Here is a 13,916-nt window from a genome sequence, read left to right on the forward strand (position 1 = left end):
CCTCCACGGTGTAATTCAACACTGTAATTTACCGTGTATATAATGTTTTTAACATAAGTCTAAAATGTTATTCCTTCATTTTGTGCAGAGATTTCAAAAGTGGCAGATAGAATCTCTGAGTGGCAGGAAGTGAGGAAAGTTAATTTCAGACCCTGGCCTACGCATGAATGTTTATAATGCATTATAGATACGTTTTAAAATGCTTTGTATAGTTAAACTTCAAAGTTTTAATTCTAATCTGAATATCTTTTAAGGAAAATAAAAATAAAGAGTTGGGACGGTTTATCAGAACTATTTTTCACGTAACGTAATAACATCTTATATCAACCTTTCATACTTGTTTTTGATTCTATACGTGTGTCTCAGCATCCTGAGAGCAGCTGGATGAGCCTGAAACAGATGGGATCACTCGCTGAGCATCATCATGCTGATAACCAGAGGATCACATTCCCGTCGCTCCACGTTATCGCTCCCGTCGGCCGCCCGCGGCACTAAAAGCTTGTTGCTAACGTTTCCAAATCCAATCAGCGCGTCCGCGATGGGGACGACGGACCGCGACCCGACGACCGGAGTGACTGCTGGAGTGAGCGATGCTGACGTGCCCTCGAGCAAGGCGGCTCAGTAGCCAGACAGAGGAGGACTGTTGAAGAGGAGGAATCCAGTGTGTGTGTGCTGGGAGGTGATTGGAGCGTCCTCAGTGACATCACATTACCAGCCTCTGATTTGTTGTTTTGGACGTTTTGTCACCTTTTACCCAAAAAATAACACCTGAACTGTTTGTATATCTGGAAAAATACTAGTTTTCATACTATTTAGTGTATCATTCTGTAATTACCTCACATATCTGGAGGTCAGAGGTCAACGGACCCTTTGAAAAAGGCCATGACAGTTTTTCCTCGCCAAAACTTACCATAGGTTTAGAGCATTATTTAACCTCCTTCACTACAAGCTAGTATGACATGGTTGGTACCGATGGATTCTTTAGGTTTTATAGTGTCATATGATACCAGGATCTTCACTCTATCTTTAAAACTGAGCTGTTACAACCTCCGAAAGATCGATTGCGAATTTGTGCATTATTATCGCGTTAACTTTGAAAGCACTAATATTTTCTCTTACTGTGTTTATAGTTATGCACCAAAACACCAAAGCAAATTCTGCGTATGTGAAAATAGGGCTGCACGATTATGGCCAAAATAATAATCACGATTATTCGTTGATTTTAGTGACATCATATTTTTATTGCACTTTCACATTAATATCAACAGAGCACTGTTTTCTCTTCCATGCTGTGCTACATTCCTGCTTATGTACTAATTAGGGCTGTTGATGTTGGAAACAAGGCAAAAGGGAGCATAGCTCACATCCCCCAACTCACTTTTTTTTTAAATTTTAAAACTTTTTTGGACAATTTTCAGACTTTTTTTTTTTTTTATTATTTTATTTTTTTTTTTTACAATTTTCAGACTTTTTATCAAACTTTTTTCTGACATTTCTTTTTTTTTTTTTTTTTTCTGACTTTTTTTCGTTTGTCTTTCTGACATTTTTTTGGATAACTTTCTGACATTTTTTGGACATTTTTTCAGACTTTCTTTAAGACATTTTTTCAGACATTTTATCAAACTTTTTTCTGACAGTTTTCTGACTTTTGTCTGGCTTTTTTGTCTGACTTTTTGTCCGACTTTTTTGGACAATTTTCATTTATTTATTATTATATATATATGTATATTTTTTTAATTTTCAGACTTTTTATCAAACTTTTTTCTGACATTCTTTGAACTTTTTTCTGACATTTTTCTTTTTAATTTTTCTGATTTTTTTCGTTTTGTCTTTCTGACTTTTTTCTGACTTTTTTTGGACTTTTTTTCAGACATTTCTTGGACTTTTTTGGACATTTTTTTTCTTACAATTTTCAGACTTTTTATCAAACTTTTTTCTGACATTTTTTTTTTTTTACAATTTTCAGACTTTTTATGGATAACTTTCTGACATTTTTTGGATATTTTTTCAGACATCTTATCAAACTTTTTTCTGACAATTTTCTGACTTTTTGTCCGACTTTTTTTTACAATTTTCTGACTTTTTTTTTTTTTTTTTTTTTTCTTACAATTTTCTGACTTTTTTTTTTTTTTTTTTTAATTTTCTGACTTTTTATCAAACTTTTTTGGACAATTTTCAGACTTTTTTTTTTTTTTTTTTTTTACAATTTTCAGACTTTTTATGGATAACTTTCTGACATTTTTTGGACATTTTTTCAGACATCTTATCAAACTTTTTTCTGACAATTTTCTGACTTTTTTTTACAATTTTCTGACTTTTTTTTTTTTTTTTTTTTTCTTACAATTTTCTAATTTATTTTTTTTTTTTTAATTTTCTGACTTTTTATCAAACTTTTTTGGACAATTTTCAGACTTTTTTTTTTTTTTTTACAATTTTCAGACTTTTTATGGATAACTTTCTGACATTTTTTGGACATTTTTTCAGACTTTCTTTCAGACATTTTTTCAGACATTTTATCAAACTTTTTTGGACAATTTTCAGATTTCTTTTTTTTTTTTGTTTTACAATTTTCAGAATTTTTATGGATAACTTTCTGACATTTTTTGGACATTTTTTCAGACATTTTATCAAACGTTTTTCTGAGAATTTTCTGACTTTTTTGGACAATTTTCAGACTTTTATTTTTTTTTTTTACAATTTTCAGACTTTTTATCAAACTTTTTTCTGACATTCTTTGAACATTTTTCTGACATTTTTTTTTTTTAATTTTTCTGATTTTTTTCGTTTGTCGTTTGACTTTTTTCTGACTTTTTTTCTGACATTTTTTGGACTTTTTTCAGAAATTTTTGGACATTTTTTTTTCTTACAATTTTCAGACTTTTTATCAAACTGTTTTCTGACATTTTTTTTTTTTTTTTACAATTTTCAGACTTTTCTTTTTTTTTTTTTTTACAATTTTCTGACTTTTTATCAAACGGTTTTCTGACATTTTTTTTTTGTTTTACAATTTTCAGACTTTTTATCAAACTTTTTTGGACAATTTTCAGACTTTTTTTTTTTTTTTTTTACAATTTTCAGACTTTTTATGGATAACTTTCTGACATTTTTTGGACATTTTTTCAGACTTTCTTTCAGACATTTTTTCAGACATTTTATCAAACTTTTTTAGACAATTTTCAGACTTTTTTTAAATTTTTTTACAATTTTCAGACTTTTTATCAAACTTTTTTCTGACATTCTTTGAACTTTTTTCTGACATTTGTTTTTTTTAAATTTTTCAGATTTTTTTCGTGTGTCTTTTCTGACTTTTCCTGACTTTTTTTCTGACATTTTTGGGACTTTTTCTCAGACTTTTTTAGGATATTTTTTCAGACTTTTTTTCAGACTTTTTTCTGACATTTTCTGGCACCTGCACTTTATGATCCATTTATTTGTCTATATTGTGATTTGAATGTTTTTATGTTTGTTTTTAATATTTGCTTTTACTGCCAAGAGCTGCTAAACTGCTTTTCGTTGTTTATTATATTAACCCTACCCCTTTTGTTAGCTACATTTTAAAGTTAAAAGCTTCAATCTGGTGCACTTCCAGAGCAAAATTAACAACAGTAAGAGAATAGATAATCTATATTATGTTCTTATTTTAATCATAAACACATTCGCTGTATAGATAATATCTATCCCCAAAAGTGAAGCCAAAGCATCTCGATCACCGGCTGCTGGCTGGTAGTTAAGGAAGCGCTTGATTTGATCTACAGCAGAGTTTCCTATAAGCAGAATGCAGGTGATTATGTTTATTAAATTGCGGGAAACCAAAATTGTGATCGCCATTAATATTCAATTAATTGTGCGGCCCTATGTGAACACCTACTTGGCAATAAACCTGATTCCTAATCCTGATTCTTAACCACGGGTGTCGAGGAATCAACCCGGACTGAAATCTGGGGCTTTAACATTCAGCCAGGGAGGCTGCTCATATCGTCATATTACCAATATTTCATCAGTATTTAATAAACATCAAGTAACACATATCTAGAGTGACTCTCTCTGCTGAGGTCTCTGTTGGCTTCCTGTAACAGACGGGCTGAAGAAGAGCTGCTCTTCACGCCGCTGATTGCAGCGTCCGCCTGCTTCTGTAATTAGAGCTCTGATTACCCTGGCTTTCTGTTTCCATAGCGACTAATAGGCTTTTCCCTGATACGCCGGTTGAGTAATCCAATGAAAACAAGCCAGTGGTAATCCGACACTCAATCAGCCCACTTGGCAGAGTTATTATCAATGTGTGTGTGTGTGTGTGTGTGTGTGTGTGTGTGTGTTAGGAAACCCCCTCTGCATGTGCTAAAAGCCGCCGTAATAAACACTTCTGCTGCAATAAGCTCTTATTGAACGCCTCGTTACATCACCTGTTGGTCGAGCTAGACGCCTCCTCGGGGGCGCGCTCGCTCTCTGCTGCGCGCCGCATTGACCCGTTATCGATCGGTAGTCAGAAAATGCTGCTGAATGATCCCCCGCCAGGTGATTGCGTTTGACCCTCATTGCCTCCACATAAATGCACCATTCCCAATACACACACACACACACACACACACACACACACACACACACACACACACACACACACAGATCTAATGCCAGGAAGTATATCAGACACATCCCTGACGCTTTTCTTAACTTCAATGCACCACCTTCAGGACAAATATCGGATATCGGTAACAATGGGGCCGATCTATTCAATTCAATCCCATGTTTATATACTATACACATTATATACTGACATTTTAATTCCTGTTTAAAGGGACTGTTTGTAACTTCTTACACGTATAAATCATTGCGGGTCGGTGTCCTACGCTGTTCAGACTCAGACTCCAACACAAACTCCAGTGAAGCACCAAAACCTCTTGGTTGTATCTAGTGAAGCTGTTAAACAGTGTTGGCCGCGGTCGGAGGACGCGGGGGAGACCGTAGCTTTGGTCTCCAGGACCGGAGTCTCTGCTGTACTCTGCTCCTCTGCTCCTCTGCCTGCCTTCACTCACACACCGCGCTCGTTCTCTCTCTCTCTCTCCACCTCTCACGTGCATGCTGCTCACTCCACACTGCAGAAGAGTTAGTTTAGCTCTGAGAATATCTAGTGAATGATCAGTGGACGTTTGTGCAGAAATAACTGCTGCAGCTCCTCCAGACCAACAGAGGTTTCCCGTGTCTTGTGAAGTGACGGAGCTCCGCAGAGAGAAACGTTATCGTCTCCGACCAAAACTCCGGTGACTTTTTCTGACATTTTCCTGACTTTTTATTGGACATTTTTTGGACAAAAACCCTCACACGTTCACATATCTGGAGGTCAGAGGTCAAGTGACCCCTTTGAAAATGGCCAGGACTGTTTTTCCTCACCAAAATTTAGCATAAGTTTACAGCGTTATTTAACCTCCTTCACTATAAGCTAGTATGACATGGTTGGTATTGATGGATTCCCGCTACAACCTGAAGTTCACAAGTTGTGCTCATACGTTAAAGAAATTAGTGGCGATAAAACGTATGTGCGTTAACGCGTTAATATCACGTTAACTTTGGCAGCCCTGATATTAACTGATGAAGATAAAGTGCCAGAGCCTCAGTGAATGATGACACACGTTGACAGAGAGTGAGAGTGGCTGACTGTCTTGCTCAAGGGCTCTTCAGCAACAAACTGTGTGTGCTGCCGGAGTCACACCTGAGACCTTTCAGTTACAGGACGTCACGCTGCTGCTGCGGCTGCTGAAGGCGTTAACACACCGCCCGCTGAGGCAGAAACACACACTCAGATATTCCCTCTCAATCGCGTGTCGTGCAGCTTCACAACATTAACCAATGAGTTGGCATTTAGAGGACCAATGGGGCAGCTAATCTAACGCCTGCTGTCAGCACTGATGTGTGTGTGTGTGTGTGTGTGTGTGTGTGTGTGAGACTTAAATCGGTGGATTTTTAACATTTGCATGTGAGCCGATATACTTCTATTTTTCTGCATGCATGCTGGCTAATGATGTATCTGTATTCGTGGCTGAATGGAAATAACAGTAATGAGGAATCATGCCACCGTGAGAGAATCGTTCTGTCTCGATATCTGTGTTGTTGTATTCTGTGGTCCAACTGTGTGCCTGATAATAGTGCTCATTTCGTTAACACGATCCCAGTAGCCGTCTTTCAGAGGCTGTAGCGGTTCAGTTCTAGAGCTAGAGAGAAGCTACAGGTATCATATGAAACTACACCAAAGGAATACATTGGCAGGGTCTGAAATTAGCACCCGCCAAATGCGGGTAAATTGTTGGCAGTGGCAGGTGAAAGCATCAGGACACCCGCCACTTTGGCAGGCAGGGAAAACACTAGAGATGGAATAGAGAACCTTAGTCGTCCTCTTTCTTGGCATCTCATGCCTCCGTGTCCATCGACTCCTCTTATTGATGCTTTCCAACAGTTATGCTGCACAATGACGCGTACGCACGCCGTATCATGTTTCAGTTTGTTTGACCGGAGACACGGTGGAGAGAAAAAAAAAAGCGCTGAACAGCGTGGCGCCACTAAACCTGAGGGGGTGCACCTTATTTTCTCCCTGATAATGCGACACTGAACAACAAATCTGTGTTGAAATCAACAGGAGGAGAGTTAGTAACGTTAGCTGTTAGCAGCCGTTAGCAGCTCAGTCCTGACTGGATAAATAACGGAGATATGAACGTTAAAGGAGGTGCCATTGAGTTATTGTTATGAGGCGTTCAAAGTCTGCTCAGGAAAAAGGACTATTGGGCGAATGTAAAATTACAACGTTGTCATGACGTGTTCAAATGTAATCTCGTAAAATTAAGTTTTTGGTGAGAAACTTGAATAAATCCAGTTGTTTGAAGGAGAAGTTTTCACATCACTATGAAATAGATATTAGAGAGAGAATTATGACCTGTTTAACTTCCTTACAGTAGCTCTAAGCAGCTGTTTTTATATGTTGGCATGCTGGGGGATTCTCTGTTTTGTTAAGTTTTGTTAATGGAAACATTACTACCCAAAACAGTCAGTCCTGTACGGTTCAAAGACTCCTGCATATAATGTCATTTTCTTAATAAAATATGTTGTTTGGAGTGATATTCAGTATAATAAATTCTGAAAAAATAAGTGCGCAGTTTGTTTTCTATAAATTAATGTAGTGATAAAATAGAGGTTACGTCCGACAGAATATGTTTGGCCCCCCGGCAAAAATAATTGCCCACCCCTGGTCATAATGTTGGTACCTGGAGAGTCAAATATGCTCTGAGGTTGTACGTGGTGTAAAAGGTTTGAGAACCACTGCACTAGAGCATCCAGAGGATGGATGGATAGATTGACAATAAGGGGGTTCCTGTAAATGTTGGAGTATTCCCTCTGCTCAATGAACTCTGAATGCTTTATTAATTATCTCTCTCTCTTTTAATCCCGTCTAAAAGATGTTTGCTTTGACCGTATCGGGTAAAAGCAGGAAGTCTAAAAACCAAACCGTTGACCTTCATTCATCTGAAGAGTTTCTTTAGCTCTGCGACTCGTTAGCGCCGCTCGCCGAGACTTTCCCCCCCTCGTTTCGGACGACCTTTCTTCCCGTGTGATGAATAATTAGCGGCGGGGGAGCGTCGCCATTCAGGCCGACGCACACACTCCGTCTTACCGACAGCCAGAGGGAGCAGCGGGGAGGCACGCTGCTGTTTGTGCTTTGTAATCACAGCATGAAGGAACACACACACACACACACACACACATAGAGACACAATCCTTCATAGCTAAAACAGCAGCTCTATGTGGAACATAAACTACACACGCAGATAAACACACACACGTAAATATATCGCCAGCATTCGGAAGAAACGCTTGTGTCCTCACATTTTTATGCTCTCCATGAAGTTGAACAACTGCACTCATCTCCATCCAGATGTTTTTCTAACCTTTAAAAGGCATCACACACTTGTCGGGTCATTGGGTCATGTAGCACACAGAACTGATCACCATCGGTAGGACTAATACTCCAAAAGTAATGACGGGAAAAGGAAAGTGATTTTATCTGAATGAAAAACACAGAGGAAAGCACCTGTGGTTGAAGCCGCCCTCGTCAAGTGGATGGATGATGCCCGGTCACGTACTTCCCCCAAAGTGGGAAGTTCCCTTAAACCGGAGTACGAACTGAAGTGTGACTCCTAAACCAGGGTATGAGCCCAACTGCAATTCCTAAACCAGGGTACGAGTCTTGACTCCTAACCCGCAGTATGAACCGTGACTCCTAAACTGAGGTACGAACCGTGACTCCTAAACCAGGGTTCAAGTCGTGACTCCTAACCCTCGGTATGAACAGTGACTCCTAAACCGAGTTATGAACTGAACTGTGACTCTCAAACCCGGGGTACGAACTGAATCATGACTCCTAACCCTCGGTATGAACCATGACTCCTAAACCGAGGTACGAACTGAGCCGTGACTCCCGTGTACCGCTTCACCTCTAGTAAAAACGTGCGGTAGCATGGAGGCGTGGATTGGACGTATAAACGAGGCGGGCAGCCGACAAACATCCTGGGACTCAGTACAACTTCAATATGGCCATTTTCTCTCTGCAAACACTCGAACACAGTCTGCTTCCTGCTCGTCTTCACACACAGCTGCTGTCTGCCTGCTGCCGCCGTTGGTCCGTTACTTTCTGGCCTACTTCTGCAGCAGCTGGCCGACTCGCAGGAACCACTGCTCCCACTCACAGTAACACAGTGCTGTGTCAGCAGACCGGCGGTACTGGTCCAGTGTGAGGGGACCGAGAGCTGAGTCAGGAGGGAAACCAGGCGGCGGCACGCAGGAGGTCCAAATTCTGTTTCTGTCCCCAAAATCTGTTGATACCAGCAAGGGGAACGGGTCATCTTCATCTCCTTTCCTTTTGTCTCGCTTCCTGTCCTCCCGTCTGCAGTCGTCTATTTTCTACTTCTACGCTCTACTTTTCTTTCCTTTTTCATGATGCTGTTCTCTCCTTTACTTTCATCTCTTATTTTTTAGGGCTAGGACGATTCACCTCTCTCCTGATTCGATATGTATTGTGATTTTTAAGTATTGAGATTTGATATTGCGATTTATTGTGATTTTTGTTAACTTGTTTAACACTAGACCATGAAGGGAACAAGTTGAATCATACACTTCTAGGGATTTTTACTTTGTTAAATATCTGAATTAATGCAGTAAAAATGTTTGATTTTCAGCATGTATGTAGTCAGAGATGTCCTGAAGTCAAATATATCAATCATTGTCAGGAATTATTAAATTTTTTCCAGCAACCCAAAAATCAAAGAATAAAGACATTTCCCTCACAGATTAGTGGTATTTTCTTTTTAATTTATAATGTTTTATACTTCTGGTGAATATAATCCTATCAATCTTATTTCCATAGATGTATTTAGTATATACAGTTCCCTTTGTTAACACCTTATTTAGAAAAGCAGACGTAGTTACTACTTCCTCTATCTTCTCCAAGGTGGTCTCTAGCTCTCCCGTCAGCTCCGTTCTCTTTATCCATCCATGGTCAGCTCCATCGGGCCGTTTCAATGCAGAGAACACAAATGTCAGTATCTGGGTGCTCTACAGTCGTAGCGTCGGCCCATTTCACCACAAATGACCGCAACGTTACCGTGATACGATAACGTTTCCTGCTAACTATTTCACACTTTTTTGGGGATATTTTGCAGACATTTTTCTGCCTTTCTTTGGACATTTTTCAGACTTTTATTCAGACATATTTTGGCCCTTTTCGGACATATTTTAGACATTATTTGCCATATTTCGGCGTTTTTTAAGATTTTTTTTCGGACATATTTCAGCTTTTTTCTGACATTTTTTTGCCTTATTTTTGGACACTTTTTTAGAAGTTAGCATGCAGCTTTAGCTCTGCTCTGTCTGGCTCTGCTTTTCCTGTCAATGTGTGAAACCCAAAGTGTTTCCATCCTTTACTGGATGTGTAGTGTTTACCACGCTGGATTTAACATGGGAGGGTGCAGGTCGTTTCTAGGCTGACGCATATGTTTCCTCTTTCATGTCCTCTTCTTTCTTTTGTTTTTCAGTTTCATGTTTTCCTTCTTTCCACGCCTTAGCTTCCCCCTCCTCTTCACTAACTCGTCGTGTATCTCACCTACTGACGCAGACGTGCTGGTGGCAAAACTGTGGAGTTTTGTTCACGTTTCATCCCTCTTCTGTCGTTGCTCCGAGCAGCTGATCTGAGTCCAGCTGGTGACAAACATCAGCCTGCTGTGAAGGACTCTGCTGAATCAGGAAAGAACCAGGCGGCGTGTTGGGACAGTTGCGATGGACGCATCAATCTTCTAAATGAATCAAAGCTAATATAACATCTGCCGTTTGGCAGGCGCTTCCATCCACAGCACCTCGTACAGGAACCAGAGTTTACTCTGAGTGGAAGGTGGACCTGAAGCTGCGTAGTATTACCAGGGAGTTATTAATACATATACATGCAGCATGTCTGCTAATCGTTCTGCTCATTCTGCTGTGCGTTGTGTGCTTCTGGGTTGCATATTTGATTAGCAATGTTGCATAGTGATGTCCTGTATGATGGTTTTATCTTTTATTGCTGCCCTGTATGCTTGTTTATAGAACTTCATTCATCTTTTGTAGGCTGACTATGCAACTTCTGTAAAGGGACTACAGATGAGTAATAGTGTTTTCTAACTACTTAATGAACTTTGTGGCAAAATTCTTCTTCCCTTAATTAGATACTAATGATAAATAACAGAAATGTCAACCCGGTCTCACGGGAAGGTGTATAAATACTACAACATTACACCAATATTCTGCGTGTACGCATTTTCACGTCATCTGTACGCCATAAATAAACTGTGACACATTTGGAATGTTTACGTTTAAAACCGTGAAATGGTTTAAATATTGTAGATTTGTGACATCACAAATGGACAGAAATCCTGACGGCTTGTTTCAAAAGGCACAGTTTCTGAATACGGGCTGTGTGTATTTATCTGTGGATTGAGCATTTTGATACTTTCACAGTACAGAACTTCAACCTGCTTTATAATAAAAAAGACGTGAAAATCTCACTTTTAACAATATGGGCCCTTTAATGTAAATCTTTAATTAACCTCTTAAAAATCGGAAAAACTGTCGTCAAAAGTTTGGAGGTTGTAGCGGGCTCGATTTTAAAGTTAGAGTGAATCACATATCAAATGAAACTAGAAAACCTAATGAATCCATCGGTACCAACCATGTCATACTAGCTTGTCATGAAGGAGGTTAAATAACGCTCCAAAGTTACCATCAATTTGGCGAGGAAAACCTAGGATGTTATGATCTGAGCATATTGTTTTATGCAAAATGCAGTACCTGTGAGGGTTTCTGGACAATATCTGTCATTCTTTTGTGTTTTAATTGATCTCCAATAATAAATATATACATTAATTTGCATAAAGCAGCATATTTGTCCACTCCCATGTTGATTAGAGGATTAAATACTTGACAAATCTGCCTCTAAGGTACATTTTGAATGTGCGATTGATCACCATTAAATATTTGAATCCACTGACAGCCCTGAGCCGTAATGACGACAGTAATAAGGCTGATACTAATGATAGTAGTAGTGTGTGTATTTGTCAATTTGTCAGCTGCAGCTACTGTATGTTACACCTCCGACTCTCACTAATGGAGTCGATGCAGGTGCTGGGGTGCTTTTCTTTTCTTCGGAGAGGGTTTTCCAGCTGGCTGGCCCAATTCTGTCGGAGCATTTCTACCTCAAGTTACCTCTTAAAGTCAAACGGGCAATATCGGTTTCAACAATTCTTCCTTCTCGTTGAACTCCGTTGTTTTTTTGTTTTTTTGCCAAAACAAACAAACTACTTCGCTCTCTCTCTCCTTCAACGCTCCTCTGTCTCTGTGTCGCGGAGCTGAACTGTGTTGAAGACAAATCTCTGAGCTCCGGGAGGAAAGTGGCTGAGTCAGGAGAGAAACAAGGTGTTTGCTTTTCACCTGGGTTAGTCAGAACAGGATCATAAATCTCACGGTGAAAGTATTGGGGCAAGTGGGCGGTGGGACGGACTCCCGGTTAGTGGAACCATCATCACGGGGCTCACAGTTCTCAGAGACAACGCTCAAGGCTGTGAGCCACCAACATGCTTTCTTACTGAGAGGACGAAGACAATTATCACAAAAACAACGTAGCATTTTGATCAAAACTAATTAGCAGACTGTAGTTGTACTAAAAAGAACATGACGGAGGTGAAAACACACACACAGAAAAATAGCTTTCATGCCACGATAAATCAGATAATCTCCCTGTATACTCAGAAGATGTGACGATGATGTTTTTGTTTTACCTCGCTGGCTTACAAGACACCAAAAAAAATCAATACAAATCAGGTCCAGAATACACCTCATATATTACCTCAAAGATCCCGAACAAGTTATTGATTAAATTAATATCTTCTATATACAAATGAGTCGATCTTTGAGAAGTTCGTGAACTCAAAGACATCCAAATCAAACAAACAGTTTTCATCGTCTTGCACACCCGAATATTTCAGGGTGTTGTCATTTCATGAAAAATTTACGCTCTTCAGTCGTCACCAAAAACAGATTTTTCTTCAATTAATTATATTTGAATGATAAATTACAACAACGTCAACCCGGCCTCACAGGAAGGCGTATAAATACCACGACAATACACGGACATCCGGCGTGTCATGAGTATGCATTTTAGCCTTTACGCGTGTCATTTGTACGCCACGCAAACGTCCGCACTTAGATTCAGACAAGAAAAACACTTAGCTAGGATAAGGGAAAACGTCATGGTTGGGCTTAAAATAAGTAAGCAAACTAAGTAAAACACATACGGAAATAACTACGGAAAACACGTCAACAAACGTAACTTACAAAACAAAACACAGGTCAACAACGGTCTCGAACTTGAGGTCTCCTGGTTAAAAGTCTGGGTTTGTTGGACCCGTCCACCAAAAGTGGTCTTTCTCACTTTTTAAACTACGTCACTACTAACTCTTACTGTAGCATTTATACGTGGATGTGTTGTACGTCTTGTACACCCAAATATTTCAGGGATTTGTCGAGACATTTCATGAAAAATGTACGCTCTTCGTTGGTCAACAAAAACTGAGCATAAGCCTGATAAATAAAAGTTAAATCCTGCGTTGCTTCGCTGTCAAATGGATGGATGTTCAAAGAGGACTAAACTGTTGACTGTGTGTCAGAGACCAGAGACTCAAAAGACTTGTTAAGACTAGTGCTGTCAAAGTTAATGCGATAATAACACGTTAACGCCACTAATTTCTTTAATACATTAACACAACTTGTGAAGATACTGGTATCATAGTAAACTAGAAAACCTAAAGAATCCATCGGTACCAACCATGTCATACTAGCTTGTAGTGAAGGAGGTTAAATAACGCTCCAAACTTACGCTAAATTGTGGCGCATGGGCATTTTCAAAAGGGTCCCTTGACCTCTGACCTCCAGATATGTGAATGTAAATGGGTTCTATGGGTACCCACGAGTCTCCCCTTTATAATAATCACATGCAGTTTGGGGGCACGTATAGCTTGGCTCAATATGGCAGCTAACAGCTAACGTATAGAAGGGTGCATTGAGTTACAATATAATGCGTTCAAGCTCTATTCAGTAAAAATGAGCATTAGGCAAAGCTAAATTATAAAGTTATCATGATGTGTTCAAATGTAATCTTGTAAAATGTAGTTTTTTTTGGGGGGGGGGAAATACAGTTGTTTGAAGGAGATGTTTTCGCATAACTAGGGCTAATCTAATTCATTAATGCGATTAATCGCACAGCCCTCGTTAAGACAGATGTTTTCCCTCTTCTTTTACTGATTAGCAGCTCTGTCTTATCTTTGTGGAGCTGCAGAAAACTTTACTCTGAACTG

General features: G+C 39.3%; 1 protein-coding gene across 4 annotated transcripts in view; it reads right to left on the bottom strand.

Moving 5' to 3' along the window:
* Window positions 1–13,916, bottom strand: part of LOC119480532 (sodium channel protein type 4 subunit alpha-like) — a 189,087-nt gene that overhangs the window by 26,116 nt on the left and 149,055 nt on the right. The gene's annotated exons all lie outside the window — the stretch shown is intronic.

The sequence above is a fragment of the Sebastes umbrosus genome, chromosome 21 (genome assembly GCF_015220745.1).
Source record: "Sebastes umbrosus isolate fSebUmb1 chromosome 21, fSebUmb1.pri, whole genome shotgun sequence".
NCBI classification, from domain to species: Eukaryota; Metazoa; Chordata; class Actinopteri; order Perciformes; family Sebastidae; genus Sebastes; species Sebastes umbrosus.